This window comes from Falco rusticolus, chromosome 6 (assembly GCF_015220075.1).
Source record: "Falco rusticolus isolate bFalRus1 chromosome 6, bFalRus1.pri, whole genome shotgun sequence".
Classification (NCBI taxonomy): domain Eukaryota; kingdom Metazoa; phylum Chordata; class Aves; order Falconiformes; family Falconidae; genus Falco; species Falco rusticolus.
This window is the reverse complement of record NC_051192.1, coordinates 81,359,066-81,381,120: the sequence shown is the minus strand read 5'-3', so window position 1 is coordinate 81,381,120 and position 22,055 is coordinate 81,359,066. Positions and strand designations below refer to the sequence as shown.

Sequence of the window (22,055 nt, the reverse complement as noted above, 5' to 3'; positions counted from 1 at the left end):
CTGAATTTTGTGTACAGAGTAAGAAGTAAACAGAGACTGAAAGATATTGGCTTTCCATCATCTGAACTGTCAGCTGCTGTACATTAAGAAGTTATCTATGCCTTTAATTGTGAGTAGGAGAGGGATTTAGAGCTTGAAGGAGCGTACTTGTTTCACAGTAAATCTACAGATAAGCCCCTCTTCCTTACTGCCCACACACAGTTCCACTGACTTTAAAATATTATTGTCCCTTTCCCGTCAAACGTTGGTGCCTAAGGCAAGATTTATTATCCTGAAGCTTTCTTTGTAGCTTAGACTCTAATGAGATGCTGATATTGCAAACCAATAACGAAAATGAGGAAATACTAAAATGAAGCATAAGACTGCCTTTCTTACTGCCATATTTCTTTACTGCATTAATTTTGAAACATGTTTCTGTGTTCTGTCTAATCCCGGTCTTGGTGTTAAAAGTTTTGATAATTGACAAGTTTCTTTCTCATGTGATGTGATCCTGGAGACAAGGTGTAAGCGTGTGAAGGAGGGCAAAGGAGGGGAGGATTTTTATCTTTTAATGTGCCAGAGACTGCAAAATTTTTCTTTCATTTTAATCAGATAAAACGGGCTTCTTTTGATGTCTAATTCTCAAAGTTTGGTGAATTGCTCAGTCCTTATTATGGATGGGTTTGAATTCAAGAAGCAAATACCTTAAGAAAATCAGGTAAATGGTCCTGTGATTAAATAAATATCTGCAGTCCCCCTGGGCTTGTCTTTGTTTCTTTTGAGCTTCAGCAATCTTGTCTTGTTCCTGCAGTGAGGATACAAGAATATGTGACTATTTAGCAAAACGTACTTGTGTAAATGAGCTAATGAACAGTTGCAGTTGCTTGTATTCCCCAGCCTGTCTAAGAAGAGAAGTGATTTTGCTTATTACTATTAAAAGAGGAATGCACACCAGAAAAATGCCTCTCTTTATCCATGCTCTATTCACTGACAGTAATTTACACTACAATAGCATCGCTCATGGAGGTAATACAAAGCGATCTCGCATTTAGGGTGAGTCTAATTGCATTCTTTGAATCAGTGGGTGATGCAAGGGAATTATGATATAAAAGAGACAAACACTGCTTGCACCAGCTTCAGGTGAGACATGCTGTTCCTGTCCTACCTGTCTAAACAAGCAGGACAAGGCACATCATGCTGGTCACATCCTCAGAGATTTGATGCGACAAGAGTGACCAGGTCAGGGGATGCAGAGATGTCTCCAGGTGGGCTTCCTGCTGCAAGGACCCCATAAGTCTGGGTATCACCAATGAAAGCCTTTTCTGAGTGAGCTAATGCCTCCTCTATGCCCTTTGTCACGCAAAGCAGCCAGTTATCCCAGTGTCAAGGATATCTGGCATTTTTACAGGGAGATGCATGACTACAGATGGTTTATTTTTGCCCTGACTTCCATTTTTTAATCTTACTGTCCTCTTTCTTTCCATTCATTTCATGAAAACAAATCTCTTTACACAGAAAGAGGCATGCTGAAAATAAAATGTCAGATAAATTATAGGAATAAAACATTTTGACATTGTGCAACTTCTTTTAAAATGAGAGGGTGCAGTAATAGCATTTGGCTTGGTATTTCCTCCAACAAAGAGGCAATCTATTTTCATAGCTACCTTATAGGACAGGAGGATGTTAAAGGAATTTTCAGTAATTTGTGGGAATTTTTGTGCTTAACATCTGTCTTTCCATTTTAATTGAGTTAATAGAATTCTCCTTTGTGTTCTGTGTGTATTTTAACAACCATTTAGTGCTAAAATTTTCAGGTTGAACTTCAAGTGGCTCAGAGTAGCATTTTGTGTGCTGAACAAGGATGAGTAGAAAATGCAACTCTCTTTATTTTCCCTTTTTTTTTTTCCTAAGATACGTAGAGTGTATGCTGTTACAAAACCAGCAGAAATGACATTATGAACGCTGCAATCATATAACTCGATGAATGTACAAACCTGTGTAGAAAAATGAGACTTTGACAATAGCACCTGAGATTGGCTTAACTCCATATTTACTGGCCTCTGAATGCAAGCAATTTTTGTGTGCTTAAACAAGTATTCATAATGACACTACATTTTAAAGAGAATACTATGCATGTTATTCCGCAGGTACATGGCTACAGGGAACAGAAATATATCTACATAGTGAGAAAACAGGCAAATGGAGGTTCAATAAAGCATTAAGTAATATTGCTAACGAAAAACACAAAATAAGGTGGTGGAAAAAGAAGGGAGCCAACCACCAACCTTGTTCAACAACCCAGAATAGTGTAATATTAATCTTGAAATACTGACTTGTGGACTAGCCAGTAAATTGCATAAATTACTTAAGGGCCTTTAACATTAGAGTGTTTAATGATTTATGTCATTTGCAACGCACAGCATGTCACATCCTATTGCAATACTCTGTATGTTATGTGTAACCATCTATCCAGGCTGCTGTTGCTAAATTTTCCTACCTTCTGGTTGGTATATGAAAGAATAAAATTCCACCCCCTTATATAATTTAAGGAAACAAAATGAAACTCTAAAGCTACATGGAAACCATTTTTTATTTTGATGTTGAAATTTCTCCTCTAAGAATCTATCTCGAGCCAAGAGTTTTCCCAGTTGGACACCAGGGCTGCTGGTTACAACTGCTTGTCAAGAAGCTGACTAACAAAAACCAGATAGTTTCTGATAGTTACTAACTTTATTCACTTAGCTTATTATTCGCTTAGCTTAATAGCTTCTCAGCATTATTGAGCACTGCCAAGTTAGTTAGTTGATAAAAATATATCTTAGAAGAAATCCAGTCTTCTAAGAACTTTGGGAATTTCAGGCATTTCAATGACTTTCTTCACTGATGCTTAATTTGTTTGAATCAACCGGTGATATTACTGTACCTTGATTCTTGCCACTGATCTCCAGATGTTTATAAGCAGATCAAAGAAAATCTTTAGATTCTTTGATATTTTCCTCATGTGTAATTGAAGCCTGAACTGATGAAGCTGGCCATTTACTGAAGTGGTAGGTAACAGGAATTTCATGACTCCAAGACTTTGGCTTAAATCTAGTTTTCACCTACAGCAATTATAAAATTAATTGATGATAGATAGGAGAGCTATGTCAGTTATGTTGGTGGTCGCAATAAGAGGAATGTTTTTTAAAAAAATATCCTCACCTTTTCAGTTCAGTATGGGCACTTACATGTTCTTGTGTTGAACAGTCCCTCTTTTTAAGTTTGGGTGTAGACATTAGGAGGCCGACTGATGCTGTCTACATCTTAGAGCATGTGTGTGGATTTATGTGTGTGTGCCTATACAGATTCACACTCAGACAATACATTTCACATCTCCTGGGATGGGTGCAGTGTGAGAAAGGAATTTTGTATCAACTAACAGGAACTTTCTACAATAAAAATACAGAAAAGTTACTGGAACAGAAACAACTAGGGATGAGTTTTGCAACACGCTAAAAACCTTTACTTTGATACATGGGACTGAGTTGTATATGTCTGGTCTGAGTATGCTGAGCTAGAGCTGGAAACTACATTTTGCAGGATCAAGCAAATCCCAGTGAGATTTTGCCAACAAATATTTGACTCATACAAATTGATAATATATACTCTGAAATCTTTGTCTTTTGAACATTTTTACAGCAATAATCTTCTTTCCAACAGGAATCAGAATAGTCATGTCTCAGAAGACAGTACTGATTAACCACTGGAAAAGGCAAAGGATGTGGAAGCATTTGACCTGAAAAGCTATTTTTCCTCATTTTAATAAATGGTCCTTATGCTAACCCACCTCTGTCACTAATCAGCTCAAAACCCTCCATCCACAAAACACAAAGGGGGAGGCAGAGCTGTTCTTATAAGGTTTTTAAGTAGAAACTATAGGAGGTTTTATTCTTTTTTTCCCCTGCCTTTCTCTCCTGTCCCAGAGAAAGCCCTCATCTTCTCCCTCCACTCCTGAGTTCATTGTTCATGAGCAGAAGATTGATGTAAAAGTACTAAGAGACATGCTTCTATATTTGTTTCAGCTTTAAAAAGAAAAAGCAATGCCTGATCAAGGCTTTCACTTCAGTGTTACAGAGGATTTTCACTGACTTTTAGAACTGTGAGATCAGTCAAAACAGCTCCATCACAAAAAAATTAAGGTTCAGAAAGTGTATTGTTAAAAGTAAATGCTAGTGCTAGAAAGCAAGCCAGTAATTTTTTTCTTAAAAAAAAAAAAAAGAGAGAGCTTAAAAATCATTCACTCTACTGGAAGGGTTTCACAATCACAACCTGGTGCCAGGCATGTCATTTGATGATATGTATTTAATCAAATTTCAAATTATTTCTTATTTGCAAATGCAAGATATGAATTTGACTTTGCAAATGAAAGATGTGTCTTCGCCCTTCTATTCAGATACATTTTTAACATGAAGAATCAAAGTGTAGTGGCATGAGAAAAAAGTTTGAGAAAGATTAATTTGGCACTAAGGAAAAACTTTATAATGAACACTGATAGATTTAGCTGATGGTTTTTTCCCAATTATTATCTTTGTCATCTTCTGTGCAGGTTATGAATGAGATGGATTTACTCAGTAGTTTGCTTATTTATTATGAAGCACTTCATGTAACAAGAGCACTGTTCTTCTATGCTATATGGCTTTTAAGTAGATCAATACTCAATGAAATTACTTACGTAATATTACTTTAAATGTGCTGATCTACATATACTACCAATTTCAATTTCCCCTTTGTACTTATAGGCATAATATATTTCCAGCCATAATCTTTGAGAAATGCGAACAATCTGCTTCTACTTTTCTTGGTTCCACCTTTAATTTTGTTTGGCTAATGTTAGTGTGGTTTTATTTATTTTGTTAATTTTCAGAATTCAGTATTTATAGTCCTTTTGAGTTAGCTCAGTCTGGGCTTGGGCTATTGGCAAGCTGGTATAAAATGGTTTAGAAAGTTACTTTATTAGCTTCTAACAACATTTCTTCATCATTGGGAACACTTTTTGTTTGTATTGCTCTGGTATTTTATAATCTGAAAAAGAAATTTGAAATAATAGGACCAGATGCTGGGAGGACCACGTGCAGATCTTATGTAGAGCACCTTGCTTGCTGAGAATAGTTCTGTTAATGCTAAAATCATTATGTTGCACATTAAGGTCAGGCTCTGTCTCTGTGATCTCTCAAGACCTGGCAATGCCACATGCAGTTAGTGTTAGCCAAGTGATGTCCTTGTAGGTGGAGGACAGACACCTTTGGAGAGGAGTGAGGTCCACCTGGAGCTTTGGCTCTGACAGCAGCTGTTCCTGTCTCCTTCTATTAGCTGGAAAGGGAACAGACCGGTATCCAGATCTCTAACCTTTAGAAAGCTGGGCTTAGGTGAGAGGAATTGCAGCCTCAGTGGCCCAGTGCATTACTGGAGGCCTTGCCCTGCTGGGGTAGGGGAATGGCTGACAGGGCAGTGGTACCTCAGAGCAGCAGCTGCAAAGATGCTGACCTGAGCATTTGCACGGAAGGGGCATCATCCCAGAGGATGGCTCACTGCCATGCACCATGGCAGCCATGGGCATCCCAAGCTGTCCTGACACCAGTCCTGTGCCAAGGTGTTAGGGTATGGGGGGGTGTGCACTTCCACTGTGCACCGCTGGACTCCAGCTTGCTGGCCGAGCGTGGGGCTGGTGTGATGGCAAAGAAGGGCTTGGGGTGAATATGGCGGGCGGGTGAAGAGATGCAGCTGGGTCACAGCTAGTGATGCTGGGGAGAGAGCTGAGGAGACGGGTTGTATATCAGCACAAATGGTCATAACAAGCGGGTGGTGAAGGAAAGGACAGTGACGCACTTTTGCCTGCACACATGCATGGCTTGACAGAGAGCGAAGAACTGCTGTTATTACCACCGAAGCTACCTTCAAAGACAACTGAAAAAATTGTTTGAAATGCCCTGCTTTTTTATTATTTGAAATTTTTTAATTTTTTGTATTTACTTATATTCTTTTCAAAAAACGTTTTCCCAGTGCCTCTTGCCCCCAAAGCACATGTTGGGACCAAAGTTCTTTCACCAAAACATCTTGACACATACGGGATAAAATGCTGCTTAGTAAGATTTCATTAAATAACTAAGAGGTTACTGTCAGAGCTGAAATTATTATTCAAGAGTTGTGCTGTCATGAAAAAGATTTTTTCTCATCTTTAAATCTTCTTTTAATGATGTGTTTTTCATTCACTTTGTTAGAAGGAAATTACTTGAGTTGTCTTAATAAAAGTTTAAGCAGTCTTTATTCTGTAAATGAAAGGATGCACAAAACCAAATCATTGCAAAGATATATATCAAGTGTATACAAATTCTACAGAATCATCTCTTTTAAAGCAATTTTATAAAACCACTTAAAATCATATAGTGAGACATAAGACATAAATAAAACAGGTACAATGAATTTAAAATATGCAGAATGAACTTAATTTGTGCTTGTTTGTGAACATTTATTACTAAGAGACATTTAAAACAGAACAAATGATGTTTACAACTGGTTCACTCAGTCACCTCTTAACCACTTCCAGCATTTCTGTAACGGAGATAAATTTCTGGAAAATTATTATTGTTTTGTAAGCAGCTCCTCTATTCACCCAGTTGTAGCATGGAGAGCGGGATGGGCGTCTCTGTGTAGGCTCATGTACTTTACCAAGGCCTTATGGAGAAATTTTGGCCAACTCTAGCATTGTAGCTAGGTCTGTAGTTCCCCGAACAAGCTTCTGCATACATGCCCTGCAATGTATCTCTGAGGAGATGGTCATGCCTCTGCTGTGGAGGAAAATCTTCATGCAAACTCAGAGTAATCCAGCCCAGGAAAGCCTGAGTACCACATATTTTTCAGTGACTTGGAGGCCCAGAATTCAGTGATAATAGGCAAAGAAGAGATGTTTTAGGTTTTTATTGCTTGATAGGGCTTGATTTTTTTGGTTTAGTCCAACATATAGCACAAACCATAACACCTTACCAGGTATGCTGTGTTAAAGCCTGGAGACTTTTGTGGTACTGAAGCATGAGAGTTCTCAGGAAATTAAACTGTGCAACAGACAGAAAATACAAGAAACCAGAAGTGTCAGTGGTGCACAGTTGTATTAGCAAAGGAGCAGGTACCTGTGCTGGGCAGCAGCCTTTCTCTGCTCCTCTTCCACAGGTGAGTAAGGGGCAGTCCAGTGTCTTCCTGTGCTAAAAGTGCTTTTGAATTCTGGACCAAGCTGCATCTGGGAATAGATGGGCATGCACAGTGCCTACAGAGGGCATGTGGTGCAGGCTCTCTGGCCATCCCTGCTGTAGCCCCTGTCTTGAAGAAGTCCTCAGCGGCCACATCCAACTGATCCTTAATCTACGTGTAGCTCATGAGCAATGGATATGTCACCTCCAGCCTGAATAGATCTCCCCAGCTGTGGCAGATACATAGCTTGTCCCAAAACATTGCTGGAATTCTCCCCAAAATGAGAATGCCCTCCATCCCTGTCCACCCAGCACTGTCTGTCATGTCTTTGTGGCCTGAGACATTTCTGCTGCCCTGTGTGCCATCCCCGTACTGCACCAGTGGCAATTCAGACAGCTCTGTGCGTTTGTGAGGAAGGTGAACTTCTTTCTCGGGTATGACTATCTTCCTCACAAAAAGGGGTATAGGAGAAGAAGTTTAATCTCTGTGTATTGAGATATTAGGACAGGCATAGGTGATCTTGTTAGGTGCTACCAGGAGGTGAACAAATTAAAATGTAAGAGTCATGACCATGTCAGACTTTCTAGTCTAATTCTTGCCTTAAGCCAATATTTGAGCAATAATTATACTCTCCGTTGAGCTGCTCTATGGACACGAGTAATTATAATTCCCAATACACAAACCCATGTATCTCATTATAATGAAACACAGAAGTAAACAAAAAAAAAAAAAAAAAGGCCTAGAAATAAATATTCAGGATGGCATTTATATGCTCGGCTTTAGTCAGTCAGCTCAGGTTTTACATAACAAGGAAGTCTGCATATGGAAATCTGGCCTTGTAAGTGGAGTTCGTGTGAAGAGTAGTTGTTAAGAGATATTTGTCCAATACCTGAAAAGAAAATGGCTATTCAGTTCAAATATTTCATTAGGTAGTAATCAAAGTGAGAAGTTTGCAGAGATACACTGCTTCTAAAGTTAAAATATAATTCTGTGCTCACATTTCTGTAGTAACTAGCTCAGTAACATTAAATAATTCAATATTGCAGCCTTTTTTCATTAAAATCCTAAAGCATTTACTAAAAAGTAAGTATAAAATTATAAAATTGATGTGGCTAAATGTAGTTAGTTACTGTAGACTCCTCTTAGAGTCAGCGCAGACCTAGGGAGCAACCCAGTTCATCCTAGAGCAGATGTCTTAAATATACTGTAGATATGTGTATTTAATCAAAAGAATCTACCCCAACAATATAAAAAGTTTAGACTTAGAAAACCAATCTCCATGTGTTCAAATTTCATTAAAATAGATCTGATACCAGACTTTCTAGATATCCGCAAAACGTATAAATCTTACCAAGCAAAAAGCTGCAGTGATGGCTACTCAGCTGTTAAGACAAATTTAACCATCAGTCAGTTCAGTTCGGTCTGATTTTTCATTTTCATTTTACATTTTTCAATGTAGGGAAATTGACTACGTGGCTACATAAAATCACATCATTTCCAGCATTTCCATGTTTCCTTACCTGAAAGAATACAGCACTGGAACACGTACGTGGTGGAAATCCTGATGACGCTGAAGTCAAAGGGGATGTTTCCTTGATTTCAGAAATGCCAGGATTTCACCCAGGGACAAGAATGGTTGTGCCATGTCACCACAGATCTGCACAGGGAATGAAGATAATCCCCCAAACTTTAAAAACAAAGCCAAATACCCACCACCCACCACCCCTTGTCTGGCGGGTTCATCATTTCATGTCCCATTAAGGCATCTGTAGGCAACTCTGTCATAGAGAACAGGGTGTCTTGTGCTTGAAACGTGAATGAGGAAATGAGTGCTGGAGTTCAGCGATGAGTCACATCTGGCAAGTGTCTATTCCTGTCACTTCTGAGCAGCACTGCCCTGCTCTGCTCCACCGAAACATTTTAAATGATGTGGGAGATATTTTATATGGAGAAGCAAAGCACTCTGTACATGACTCAGAGATTCTGTTATTATTTTATCCCTTATTCAAATTAATCTTTAGATCAAGATTGTATTATTACTCATAATTAATTTGGCCTTGCATAATGCTTTTAATCCAAGTATCTCACAATACTTCTTGAGCATTACCTAATTAAGCTAGTCACAATATCTCTGTGATGTAGTCAAGGAATCTGTGGCTTGTTTCATCCACTGCCAAGAAGCAGTCACCTCTGGGGTCAAGTAAAGCAGCTGTTCAATAATGCATAGTGGCATTGCGCCACACTTTGGGAGAGGGAGTGAGAAATAGCATCCCTAATTGGGACAACAGGGAGATTAAGGGAGGAAAATGTAATTATCCATAATGTCAGATTTAAAGGTGATAACTCGTCTTTTCATCTGAAGATTGTCAAAGGCTTTTTAATGTCCAGTGTTCTTTTAGCGCACGGAACAGATGTTTCATAAAATACCACAGGTCCTCTGGTACCCTCTGGTCAGAGCCCGAGAGGAGTTCCTTACCTTGTCATGATTTGATGACCTATTTTACTTTGAAATTCTGTATCTACACATAGCATTTACATGCCCAAAGTAAATAGCTAGTGTGATTCTTTGATCAAAACCTTTAAGCAAGTGTCAGTATTTAACATTTCTCCCTATGAGGCTTATTTCAGGTAGTGTTATTATCCCCACAGTACAGAATGAAACTGAAGCACTGGGAAAATAAATGACCTTCCTCTACATACTGAGAAAGCCAGTGATTAAAAGGTCATCAAATCTTATTTTCCAGGCCTATATTAGTTTGCTAAACTCTCCCTCATCCTTCTTTCTGCCTGTTAAAATATCCCTTACATTCAGTCTGTACGACAAACCCTTTCTGTATTTGATTAAAATACAGCTCGAACACAGAGTCTAAAATATTGTGCTTAAGAGGAGAGCTTTCACATATCCATTCTCATTCCTGCCTCCTGTAAAACAAGATTTAAAACCCCCACGAAACCAAACACTACTAACCCCACTAATGCAGAAGCTCCCCAAGTGTCTTTTGGACAACTACTCCCCAAAGCAGGAGCACCCCATTTGTGGCTACTGCTGCTTCAGCCCAGACCCATCCCTGCGGGAAACTGCAACAGGCACCCGTCACCCAGGCTGTTCACAGCTCCACAGGCCGAGGTGTGTGGGACACAGGGCTTCGGGAGTGTGCCAGAGTGGGGACAAAGGACATTATATGCAGTTCCCTCTTCTCGGGAAGGGGCAGGAGGAGCAATCCCATGGACAGGATAGTCACTGAAAACAGCATTAAACTTTTCACAGGTTCTTGCAGCCAGATCAAGCTGTAGTGATCTCCTGTAACCTCCTCTGCAGCACACAAACCAGCAGGTATCACTAAGGAATTTTTGCATACGATAAAAACCTGACCTTCATTTAGATGCTGAGAGACAAAGGAACCGTTGTGACTCTAGGCAAAGTATTGAAATGGAAAATGACACTCACCACTGAATACCAGATTTTACTAAATCTCTGGTGGCTCAATCTCAATTATAGGAAAACCTGTTCCTTGTAGGTATTTATAAACAAGACTGGGGTGGAGGCTGGGTAGCCCAGATATTTTGCCAGGGCCTAGAAAAGCCAAGAGGGCCATAAAATTCACCTTTCTCCATCCTGCTTGTAGCGTAGCCATTTTTCAAACTTTGACTTTCATGTGCACATCTCTTTTTCAGTTCTTCTGTAACACAATGTGCATTCTTATGAAGCAAGAAAATGGAGGAAAAATGATAAGCAACAGGCTAAGGAATCCTGATGATTATTAAATTTAGAGACAGGACAGGCACTACTGTAACACCTGGAAGATCCAGGTCTTAAAGCATAGGAAATTATATAAAACCATCTATAATCCCAGTATTTTTACTATCTAGTAATGACATAATCTGCAGTGATATACCATCCTCCACTTTATGAAAACTCTGAGAACTGATGTACTTTATTATCATCAAGGGAGCAGACAGCCAACATGACCATTCCCGAGTTGAAAACACCTTTGCAAGATGACCCTTTAAATAGAGCTCCTATGAGGATGAAAATTCCAGTTCTTGGATGATTAAATGTCTCCCCAAATCTTGATGCTTTCAGATACTTTGTGAAAGAACTATTCTAGGGGGAAAGAAAAAAAAAAATCCATCAGAGTTCCTATTTCCAGTATTCTGATTGTAGAACAATTACAATTTTGAAACAAAGTACTTCCTGAAGGGAAAAAATATAAATGTTTCAGTCTGCAAAAGTATTGTAACAAAAAGTTCTGACACGCTCAATGTAGCTCTATGTTATTTGGGTTAAAATTGACAGTTTCACATTTCACCAGAGTAAAACATCTGTCAGTTTTAATAGCTTTTGTTGTGTTCCTTAAGCAACTTCAGTCACTTAAAATAAGTAAATACATAAATACATAAATACTCTTTATTCCAGGGATAATGCTTTAAAAAGGAAGTTAAATTTTCTTTCCAATTATGCCCAATGGTAAGTTAAATTATTTTTCCAGTTATGCCCAAATGTATGCACATCTCCTTCTCAGTAGGTAACAAATTCCAGATGGCTGTATTACCTATGTTCACTGTGGTGTGCATCATGAAGAGCTGTAGCATCACAGTCATAGTGGCTGCACTTATATTTTCTTTGTAGAAAAACACATGCCTTTTCTCCTCAGGAAAGAGGAAGGACATCTCTAGGTTCAGCTACTAGTACATGTAAAATGAGGAGTTTGTCACATTGCAGGCCAGGGAAACACACATTGAGCAAGGTATGAAGTTAACTTCAGGGTGCTAGAAGTTAGAGAAGTCAAGGTTGAGCTCTTCATAGCGATGAGAGATATGGACTCCTAGGTGATTCATCTAATTCCAAATGAGTTACCTAATTATACACCTTCACTAAGTCAGGGAAAATAATTGCAAGTTGGAAATTCCTGTTATTCTCCATTGACACTAAAGGGAGCCAAAGGTAACTAATTCACTCCTTGATAACTAACTTTGTCTAAATTTTGCTGAGATGATCCTACCCTAAGTGCCTACAGTTATCTTAAAATACTTTTTAAAATCTACTTATGGATTTTGATAGCCATTCCTAAAATCAACAGGAAGGCATCCAGCCTGGGCAGGTTCCAGGGATTACATGCCTAAGGGTGATGCTAGAGCAATGACATTACCAGTGCTAAGTGTGCAGCAACAGTGTATTATGAACTCATATTTCAGGTTTAAATCTTCATAGAATATTGCATTTGACTGAATGAATGAATGTGTTGTTTGAATATTGCTATAACTGTACCTGCTGCTGTACCTAAAGTGGATGAAACGTCAAAGCACAGTAGATGTTACAAAACACAGTGCTGTAACCAAAGCCGAATGACCAGATGGCTTGGCTTGGCACAGATTTGTGGATACTTTGCTATATGCAGAGCTTACGATCTTTTTTGCACAAATTTAGAGACAGATTTAGGTTTTAAATATGTATTGTGCTAGTGCAAAAATCTAGCTGAATCAATCAGAAATGTTAAACAAAAGTATTGCTGCATGTCAATTCTCTGTCAGGATTTAGAGGCACTTAGGGGGAAAAGTGTAGCCCACAAGCTGCACCGATACAAAGGGAATGAACTCTCCTCCTAATGGTTTTGACACATCACGGCTAGCAGAATAGCAGAAATACTTAAATTAAACATTAATTTGGGTATCTCCACGTTGTGTGGCATTCTGACATATTCTAAGTTGCCTTCAGTGGGACCGCACAGATGTTACAGAGGAGACAGTAAGCCAATTCTCATAACTTTACAGCATATGTTTTGCTGTACTGCTCAGATCTGCCTGGCTTTACTAGCCACATTCAAAATACATTAAATGTCAATGATTCCTTTCTATTTGTAACAATTTACTCCACGGCAAAATTGGATTACTGGTAGAAAAGGAAAAAAAAACAGGTGATGAGGGAGTATAAACAAGAAAAAGCAATGAAGATTCTCTTACAAAAAAATTCAAGAGAGTTACTTGCACTGAAACAAAAAAGGGCATCTCAAATGCTAAATAGTTCAACATCCTACCCAATAAACCATACTTAACCGACTACACAAATTAAGACCATTATAAATAAATTCAGCCCCCACACTGCTTTAATCAAATATAGAATCAAGGCAGATGGAACCCCAAGTACAAAAGGAAACATCTCATTTCTCAGTCATACTCAGTCAATCAGGCGAACAGATGGCTTAATAGCATGCCCTGAAATGTCTAATTACATGAGAAACTTTGTATAGTTTTTCTGGACTTTTAATTGGTATCCCAACTGTGTGTGAAAAGAGCCAAATGTTTTAATAGATTAATAATAAATATCAAGATAGACTGTTACGGCATGTACAAGACCTTGCTGGATTATTGTTGATGTGGATTTAAAAGATGAGGCAGTGCAGGGAGGGATTCAGCCCTGTGAGTCCAGACTGTCAGGCAAATAAGCAGACAAGCGATACTTACCTCTTTGGAAGTCTTCCTCATAACAAATTGGGTACCTTACCATCCCACAAAACAGAAACAACAAGAGGTATGTCATAACAGATGTAGGGGCACTAAGAATTTAGCCTACATAAATGGCATGAGAGGAGCAATGGCCAGTAACTATAGCAACCAATAAAACCCTAAGAAGAGAGGGGAATGGACATTACACATCAGCACGCCAAACTGAAATGTAACAATATGACTGAAAGATTAACAATATAATGCAAAGATCAAATTACTGAAATAATAAAATATTTTATTTATATTGTTAAAAGGATTAATGTATATTTAATGACCGAGATGTAAATATCTAAACAGCAGCAAAACAATGTATAGTCAAGTTCACAAAATCTTGTTCACAAACAACAGGCACAGAAACTAAGCATTGAGGCAAGAAAAAATCAGCAACAGCAAATGTGTTTTCCAGTGTGCAGTGAATTCAGAAATTTTATCTATAGATATCGGATCTATACCTCTATTGCCCAAAACTTTGTATAATGTTTCCCTCAAGCCGCAGGAAAGCATCAGAATTCTGCTATTTTGGTCACATCATTTAATCCAGGTTGCGATCATGCTGTTTAACCACATTATATATTGTGCTGGAATTAGAAAAGCTGTTCAAAAATGGTGTTGCTTTGATGCTTAGAAACCTTCTTTTCAGGATAAATTTATTAATGGCCAGTTTATATCCATTTGTTCTGGTGCCAGCAGTGGCTATTAGTTCAAATAGCTTTTATCTGGTGTAATAACATGCAATATTATAGACACGCAACATTTTGTTGGACTGTGAAAGTCGAGTTCCTCTCAGAAGACAGAATCACAGAGTGGTTTGGGTTGGAAGTAACCATTAAAGGTCATGTAGTCCAACTCCCCTGCCATGGGCAGGGATGTCCTTCACTACATCAGGTTGCTCCAAGCCCCATCCAACCTGGCTTTGAGCACTCCCAGGGATGGGGCATCCACAACTTCTCTGAGTAACCTGTTCCAGTGTCTCACCACCCTCATCATAAGGAACTTCTTCCTTATATCTAACGTAAACCTACCCTCCTTTAGTTTAAAACAGTTACTCCTTGTTCTGTCACTACTGGCCCTGGTAAAAAATCTCCATCTTTCTCATAAACCCCCTTTAAGTACTGGGAGGCTGTACTAAGGTCTCCCCAGAGCCTCCTCTTCTCCAGGCTGAACAACCCCAACTCTCTCAGCCTGTCCTCATAGAAGAGGTGCTCCAGCCCTCTGATCGTTTCATAACCTTTCTTTACCCTAATTATCTTGGAGTCTTTCTCTGATTTTCAGCACGTTTAATTCACTTGTGTAACCAGATGTAAATTACACTCTAGGTAAACTCTTGCTGGAGTACTCTTTAGTACTTCCCTGTCCTTGAGGATATGTTTTCTTTTTATATGGCTGTATCACATCAGTCTGTCACAGGATAGCTACCAGCTATCAATATTTTTTTCTTGGTTTATTGTTCCAACAGGTGAGGTAATTTACTGAAGAAACTCTAGAAACTACTGCTTAATCCTTGGCCTTGCATTTTGCACTACGGAATGTTGTCCAATTTTTACTAACTCAACCATCAGCTCAACCCATCACGGTGCAGGAGCCTATATCCCAGTTATGGTTGTTATTCCATTATGCTTATTATACCTGTACATGTGGCTGTGTAACAACTGAGCCTTTTCATTATTATTTATACATGTCCTCCAGCATATACCTGAAAAATTGCAATCCCAGTAATAAGAATTTGCTACATACAGCGATCTCTATTCACCTGTCTATAGGATCTGTGGCAGTACATCAACGGTGGCCCCAGTGAAATCTCTTTTGCAATCCTTCCCATACACAACTGACCAAAATCCTTTTTGTTTTCATCAATCTAACCTTTATTTCACTGTTCGTTACTAACATGGTAATTCTCAACCCCACCAATTTAATCTTATCTTTCCTGGACAGCACACAGCTTTCTTCCACTGATGGTTGTAGTTTCATTGTGCTTCTTACTGCTGCAGAGGAAAGAATCATAGAATCGTTGGAAAAGACCTTTAAGATTATTGGGTCCAACCATTAACCTGGCACTGCCAAGTCCACCACTAAACCATGTCCCCAGGTGCAACATCTACACGTCTTTTAAATACCTCCAGGGATGGTGACTCAGCCACATTCCTGGGCAGCCTGTTCCAATGCTTGACAACACTTCTGGGGAAGAAGTTTTTAATACCAACCTGACCCTCCCCTAGCATAACCTGAGGCCATTTCCTCTTGTTCTATCACCTAAGATCCTGACTGATAAGCAGTACTTTGCACATATTTCCAAGAACAAAGAAGGAAAAGAAATTAAGGAAAATGGGTGATCATGGTCATAAGGTCTGTAGTGCTAAACTGAAAGCAAATCCTGTTCTACCTAGGTGCAAAGGGTAACAGAGGTGAAATAGCCATGTAGAAGGTATAATGCCTGAAATTATAGTGCTTCCCATTTTGGTTTGTATAGTTAGCCAGTATGACACACCTTCTTGGCTATCTTTGCTGTCTCCTTGTCACTGTTTACAGGGGAATCTGGTTGAATCTCTGTTTACTGTGGTCCATAAAGGGTGGGTTTTTTCCTTTTAAACAGAGTAAAAATCTTATGAAGCAAGAAAAATTACAGTGCTAGTCCTACTACCAGCCAGCAGTTAACCCAAAATCTCCCTCTCTGTGTAGTACTACAGATGTTTTCTGAACTCTCTGTGGTGATTTGTCCCTGAGGTTCCTAGTGCTCATTGCCCAAATACTGGGACTCTCTATGAAGTCCACTCCCTGCCCCTTCATGCAGATCCTACTTGTTAACTGTATATGGACTATAACTGCAAAAAGCCTGGCTCTCAGGCACTGCCCTCTCGTGCCCATTTCAGGTGCTTCTACCGTGAAAAAGCTAAACTGCATCTATTGGGGTTGTCAGACCCCACTCCCCCACCCCTCCCCGGGGATTTAGTCCAGCTGCAGTTCTGCAAGGCATACCCAAGCACTCCGCAGACAAGATGGTTATGTCTATACAAGTAAAGGCACCAGTCCCAAGGTCCACTCACTAATCCCCAGGCCAACCAGCTTTGACTGGCTGTGCCTGTTCTGTTCATTTTTCTCAGCCTCCAAAACAGAGCGGCCACTTCCAAACTGCTGGTTGGCATGGGCCAGCCTGTGCTGTGGAGCTGCTCAGGAGGCTACTAGTTCACTCAGTTCAAAATGTGCCAGGGACTGGTTTAACGATTCATCTGTGCATACATTTCATTGCATCAGTTTAGATTATCATTGAAGACAGCTGCAAAAATGCTCATACCCTTATATTTCAGTTACAGCACCCATATATGTGCATTTTCCTTTGTGCTCCTGAGAATTACCCCTTCTCAGGGTTGGATGTTAAAAGTAGTGTCAAAACCTTTATTTGCAGCTATCAGAAGGTCTGGGAGTTCAAGAACTTGCAAGATTATAGCTCTTGAAGTACAGAGATTTATGCCTGGCAATTAGCATTTTTGTGTCCCCATATCTCACCTTTCATTGGCATACAGGCAACCTGCTTGTACTGCAGAAGCCCGTGGAGTCTACCCCTTTGTATAACGACTTCCAGAGCCTGCAAAAGTTTCCTTGTATTTAAAAAAATCTACAAAGAAGTGCAGCGAAGATAGCCTCGTTTACAAGTATAAAGAGCTAAAATGTAACCTCTCTACTCTTTAAGTATCATGACAACTGCCATGCTAGAGGCAGAGCTGTACTATTGGAAGTCTTCCAGGGTGGAGAAATAGGATAAGAAATAGGATAAGAGGAGCAGCATTAGAGGAACACAAAGCCCCATATTACTCACAGGATGCTTGCTCTGCAAGATGTCCAAAGGAAAGAAGATTGCTGAAGTGATGGCAAGACGGGGAGGTAAAGCTGAGCTTGGGGGAAAGAAAGCTAGTATCAGCAATCCCAGCAGCTTCAAAATACTTAGATATATTGTCCAAGTTGTCCTGTTCTTATGCTGAAGGGAGAGTCAGTCCATGGGAATTCAAATCAGGAAATTTTGAAGCTGTCAGAAAGGGCCACAAGAAAGCAAATTATAGATAAGAAAATAAGAAAGTTATTTGGAAATACTATTTTGCATGATAATGGACAAGCCAAATAACATTCTGGATGAAATCACCTTACACAAATAGGGAAGGTAAAACACAACAGCCCTATAATTGAATACAGTCCTAACTAAGATGACTACTTCTGATAAGTATCCAGCACAGAGGATTGCAAGTTCATAAAACACCAAGAGAAAGCACATCCCAAAGACACCTACATGTGTGATCACAGTTTAACCAATCAGGCAGATGAATAAATCAAGTGAGGATTAAATATATTAAGATTCTTAGCATTAGATTAGAAAAAGAACAGAAAACACCTTGTTTACAAGAGAACACATCTATTCCTGTGGAATAAGAAATACGAAGGAGCTTTCTTTGTAAAACTGTGAAAACAATTCTCAACTAGCAATACATAGCGTAACTCTGTAGGTAGTTATTCTGCATTTAAATTAGATGTATGAGTTGCTATCAAAACAGGATAAGCCATCTGGCTTGTGTGACAGCGTGTTTGCTATTTCCCATCTAGTTGTGTATTTGCTTTACTGTTTTTTTAGTTTCCATTCCATATCTTCACAACTCTTGCCTTCAAAATAAAAATAGGTAGACTGAGGCAGAGGTATTGTTTACTAGGTGCTTATTACAGGGTGGCTGTTAAATAAACTGATTGGGGTTTCAGAAACCATAACACAACTGATCTAGATCAAGGTGCAAGGTCACATAGTCAAATTAAGTCTTGTTTCCTGTGGTTTTCATGGTTAACTCTGGGGTTTCAAATTAGACCAGACAAGGAATCCCGTTACTGCAAGCCTGTCACACTACAGACAGAAATTACTTGAATTGAAGCACCTGTCCACTGAAAGGCACTTTATGCATCGGGATAGTTTTCAGAGCTTCACATTCTGAAAGATGCAATTTCTTTTCTATAAAAAATATTAAAAATACATTATTTCAGTCAGAGATCTTGGTAACAGAGGTTCCAAGAAAATAGTTTGATATACAATAAATTAGAGTTTAGTATAAATTGATATTGTGAAAATAAAAGATAACATAAAAATTATAGTCAAATTATCAACACATTGAAACAAAGGGTTACAGCAAAAGATTTTTTTATTATTTGTCTGCATTTCCCCAGGTTTAAACAGAGTTGTGGGCAACATAGTGTTCACAACATTTTATACACAAATAATTATGTAATTATATACAGTGGTTTTAGAGTTCTAGACACTTAGAATGGAAAATGTCACAAAAACTAGGACTACTTGACATAATATCAGTGTAAAAATGCATTATTTAATAGCTTCAGAATATTCACTCATGGCCATGGAACAGTTATGAAATCCTCTGCTTTAGACTTAGGATGGAGATATATATATATATTTTTTTATATATATATATATATGTATGTCTGTGTGTACACACACACAGAGTTATATATGTGTGTGAATGAGAAAACAGGATCTTCTTTGGGATGGTCTCGTTTACCTTTTAATCAGAAGTAAACAGTAACATGCAAGGCATGTAGACTTATAGAAACTATTAGTGTTTGAACAAAACAGTAAACACATGTAATAAAAGATTAGTGTAATAGTCATGAAATTATCAGCTAGAAAATATGTTTGGACAGAATAGAATTTCACTGTGATTATGGATACAAAAGAAAAATAATATAGAAGTAAAACAAGTCCTAGTGGGAAAGACATACAATTGCACAATTTTAATATTCAATTTTTAAAAGAAGAAAGGCAGAAAGAAAATAAACAGAAAAATACTTAATCTAATAATTTCCTGTATATTCTTCATTATAAATTCAAATTTATTTTTTTTAAATAAAAAGAATGGATACCAAAAATATTCCCTTGTGCTTAGATGAGGAAGCTGTTAACGTCTTAGACTTAAAGGCTCTCTTAAGTATTTGACCCTGGTTAAAACTGGAGAAACAGGACTTATAAATCATCTGAACTGCCCGGCCAAAATGATTATGACCTTTAACTCGCTTTGAATCAATTCAGACTAAAGAATTAGGATCTCAAGCTGCAAATAAATAAGCATGTAACAAATTGTGATGGCCCGAGAATATTTGTGCTTTTCCCACAATACCAAGGAACCTCTTTAGATGACCCTGCCCAGCTCTCCAGAGTAGTATTTGTGGTAAGCAGAAGCAATTGTGCAAAGCTAGAGGGAGAGAAAGGAAATGCTGTGAAAGGGCAGATAAGGAGAGAGCACCAACAGCAAAACAGGGACTCAGAATTTAAAAACAGTGGGTTTTCCAGGAATTGAAGTACGTCTCTAGCTACAGGAAGGTACTCAAAATAATAGTAGTACTGAAATCTAAGGTCACCATTACATACCTAAGAGCAGACCCATGTTCATAACTTAGTACTTTACAAAGACAATACTATTACAGTGAAACCGGGGGGGGGGGGGGGAAGGCATTTTTGCAAGTCAAAACGACTTACTTAGGATGTTTGGAGATTTTTCCCGAGTTTCTGGATGATCTAAGAATAAGTTCAAATTGGGAAAGCAGCCCATGCAAGAAGATATAAATCAGTCCCAACCATAGTGCCCCATAGTGCCAGGATAAAAAAATACAGGACTACTAAATAACTTGAGGGTTTTCTTCCTTATGAACTTCTTGCTTAAATTAAACCCAGTATTTTTATAAATTATGTGTACAGCTGACTGGGAATTTTTCAAAATTAAAACACAAACAAATGACAATGTCCAAACCCAAAAGCAGAGGTTAAAATTCAGAGGTAAAATAAAATTCAGCTTACCACTGGGAGATGAAATATTTAGTCTGGGGCCGGGTTACACAGCAGAGTTGGCTAAGTTTCATCAGTTGAGTTAAAATAGAATGGAGGCACAAAGACCAGCTCTTCAGGAGTCAGTGCAGCAGCTCAAAACCCAGAGTAAATTGGAGGAAGCTGACATTAAAGGCTTCAGTTATGCTCACAGGGAACCCAAACCCAGTATCTGGAAATGTCCAGAAGTGTCGTTTAGCTTAGAATGACAAAACAAAACAAAAGAATGGGATGCTGTGAAATTTTACTGCCATGTAAAAAAAGTGTCAATATTTCTTGTGTCTGACACAACGCAAATTTTGAAACCCTGGTATTTTCACAAGAAGTAAGTATTCATTTGCATCCAATTCTGATAAATTCAAGTGCTGCATGCTGTTAAGCAAAGGATGTGTGTTCAACAGTGTGAGAGGAGAGGCAGGTAAAGCTCTGAGATGCGTGTCTTGACCTTTGCTTTAGGATGTAAACCCGAAGACCAAAAAGCTCTTTCAACTCAAAGCCAGATTTTATTAAAATATAAACAAAAACAATAAACATTTTAAAGAGAGAAAACTTAAGAGTGACTAGTAAGGCAGAGCAGAAATAACGTATATGAAAAAATCTCCTTCACCCATCATATACTTACAGGCAAGTTCTTGTTTCTCTGCTTGGTTACTGTGATCACAGTAAGTTTTGATTTGCAGCCAGCTCCCTCTGATCCCTAAAAAGTTTCTTTCTGCCACTGTGGGGGTTGAGTTATGGGTGAGTCAGGTCCCTGCTCCTTTCAGTACTATCTTCATGAGCTACAGCTCCTGCCTTCTTGCCATGACTCACCCACTCTCATCCTCTGGGGCTGGTGACCATCTCCCAACCCTGTGGAGGCACCACCACCTAAGCCCACTACTCTCTGCTGAAAGGCACATCACATTACCGGCAATCTGGGAACAAACTGTCCAGCACATGTGCCACAATCTGTATTTATTTAGTTTTAGAATCTGGTATTTGGCATTTGGCCCTCAGAGCTATATTATTTGGCAAGATGACAGCTTTCCAATGTAGTGAGTAGAAAAGTATAATTTATTTGAGTATATGAGAGGAATGTTGTTTCCTGTTCGTGAATCCGTTGCCAAAATTAATTAGTTTTTCCTCTGTGTGAGGGTTTTTTTCTCTAAGAAGCTTTTCTGATAGAGTCTTTTGGAATTTTAAAGACTTTATTTAAGCTGTGTTCGACATATTTAACAGTTTTTACATCAGCATGATAAATTTTGACTTTTCAGTGGGTACCATTTTTATAGCAACAAATTAAGGAGAAAGTTTAAGAGCTGTCACCTCCAAAGGAGAAAAAAAATTCAATTTCATTCAAAATACCACAGAGAAAATTGCCTGAACTGAGAAAAATAATGTAGATGTATACTGATGATCATACTGGCAGCTTGGAGGTGATGAGAGTAATGATGGTGCTCATGGAAGGAGGCACTGAACAAAAGACTCAAAGACTGAGAGGTCTCCCTGA

At 38.7% G+C, this 22,055-nt stretch overlaps 1 long non-coding RNA gene across 1 annotated transcript; it reads right to left on the bottom strand.

Moving 5' to 3' along the window:
* Positions 1-6,434: 6,434 nt before the first annotated feature.
* Positions 6,435-20,808, bottom strand: LOC119150538. Its single transcript, XR_005105109.1, has 3 exons — positions 20,540-20,808; positions 8,721-8,857; positions 6,435-8,089 (listed from the first exon to the last, which is right to left on the bottom strand). It is a non-coding gene; the product is annotated as an uncharacterized LOC119150538 (long non-coding RNA).
* Positions 20,809-22,055: the final 1,247 nt, after the last annotated feature.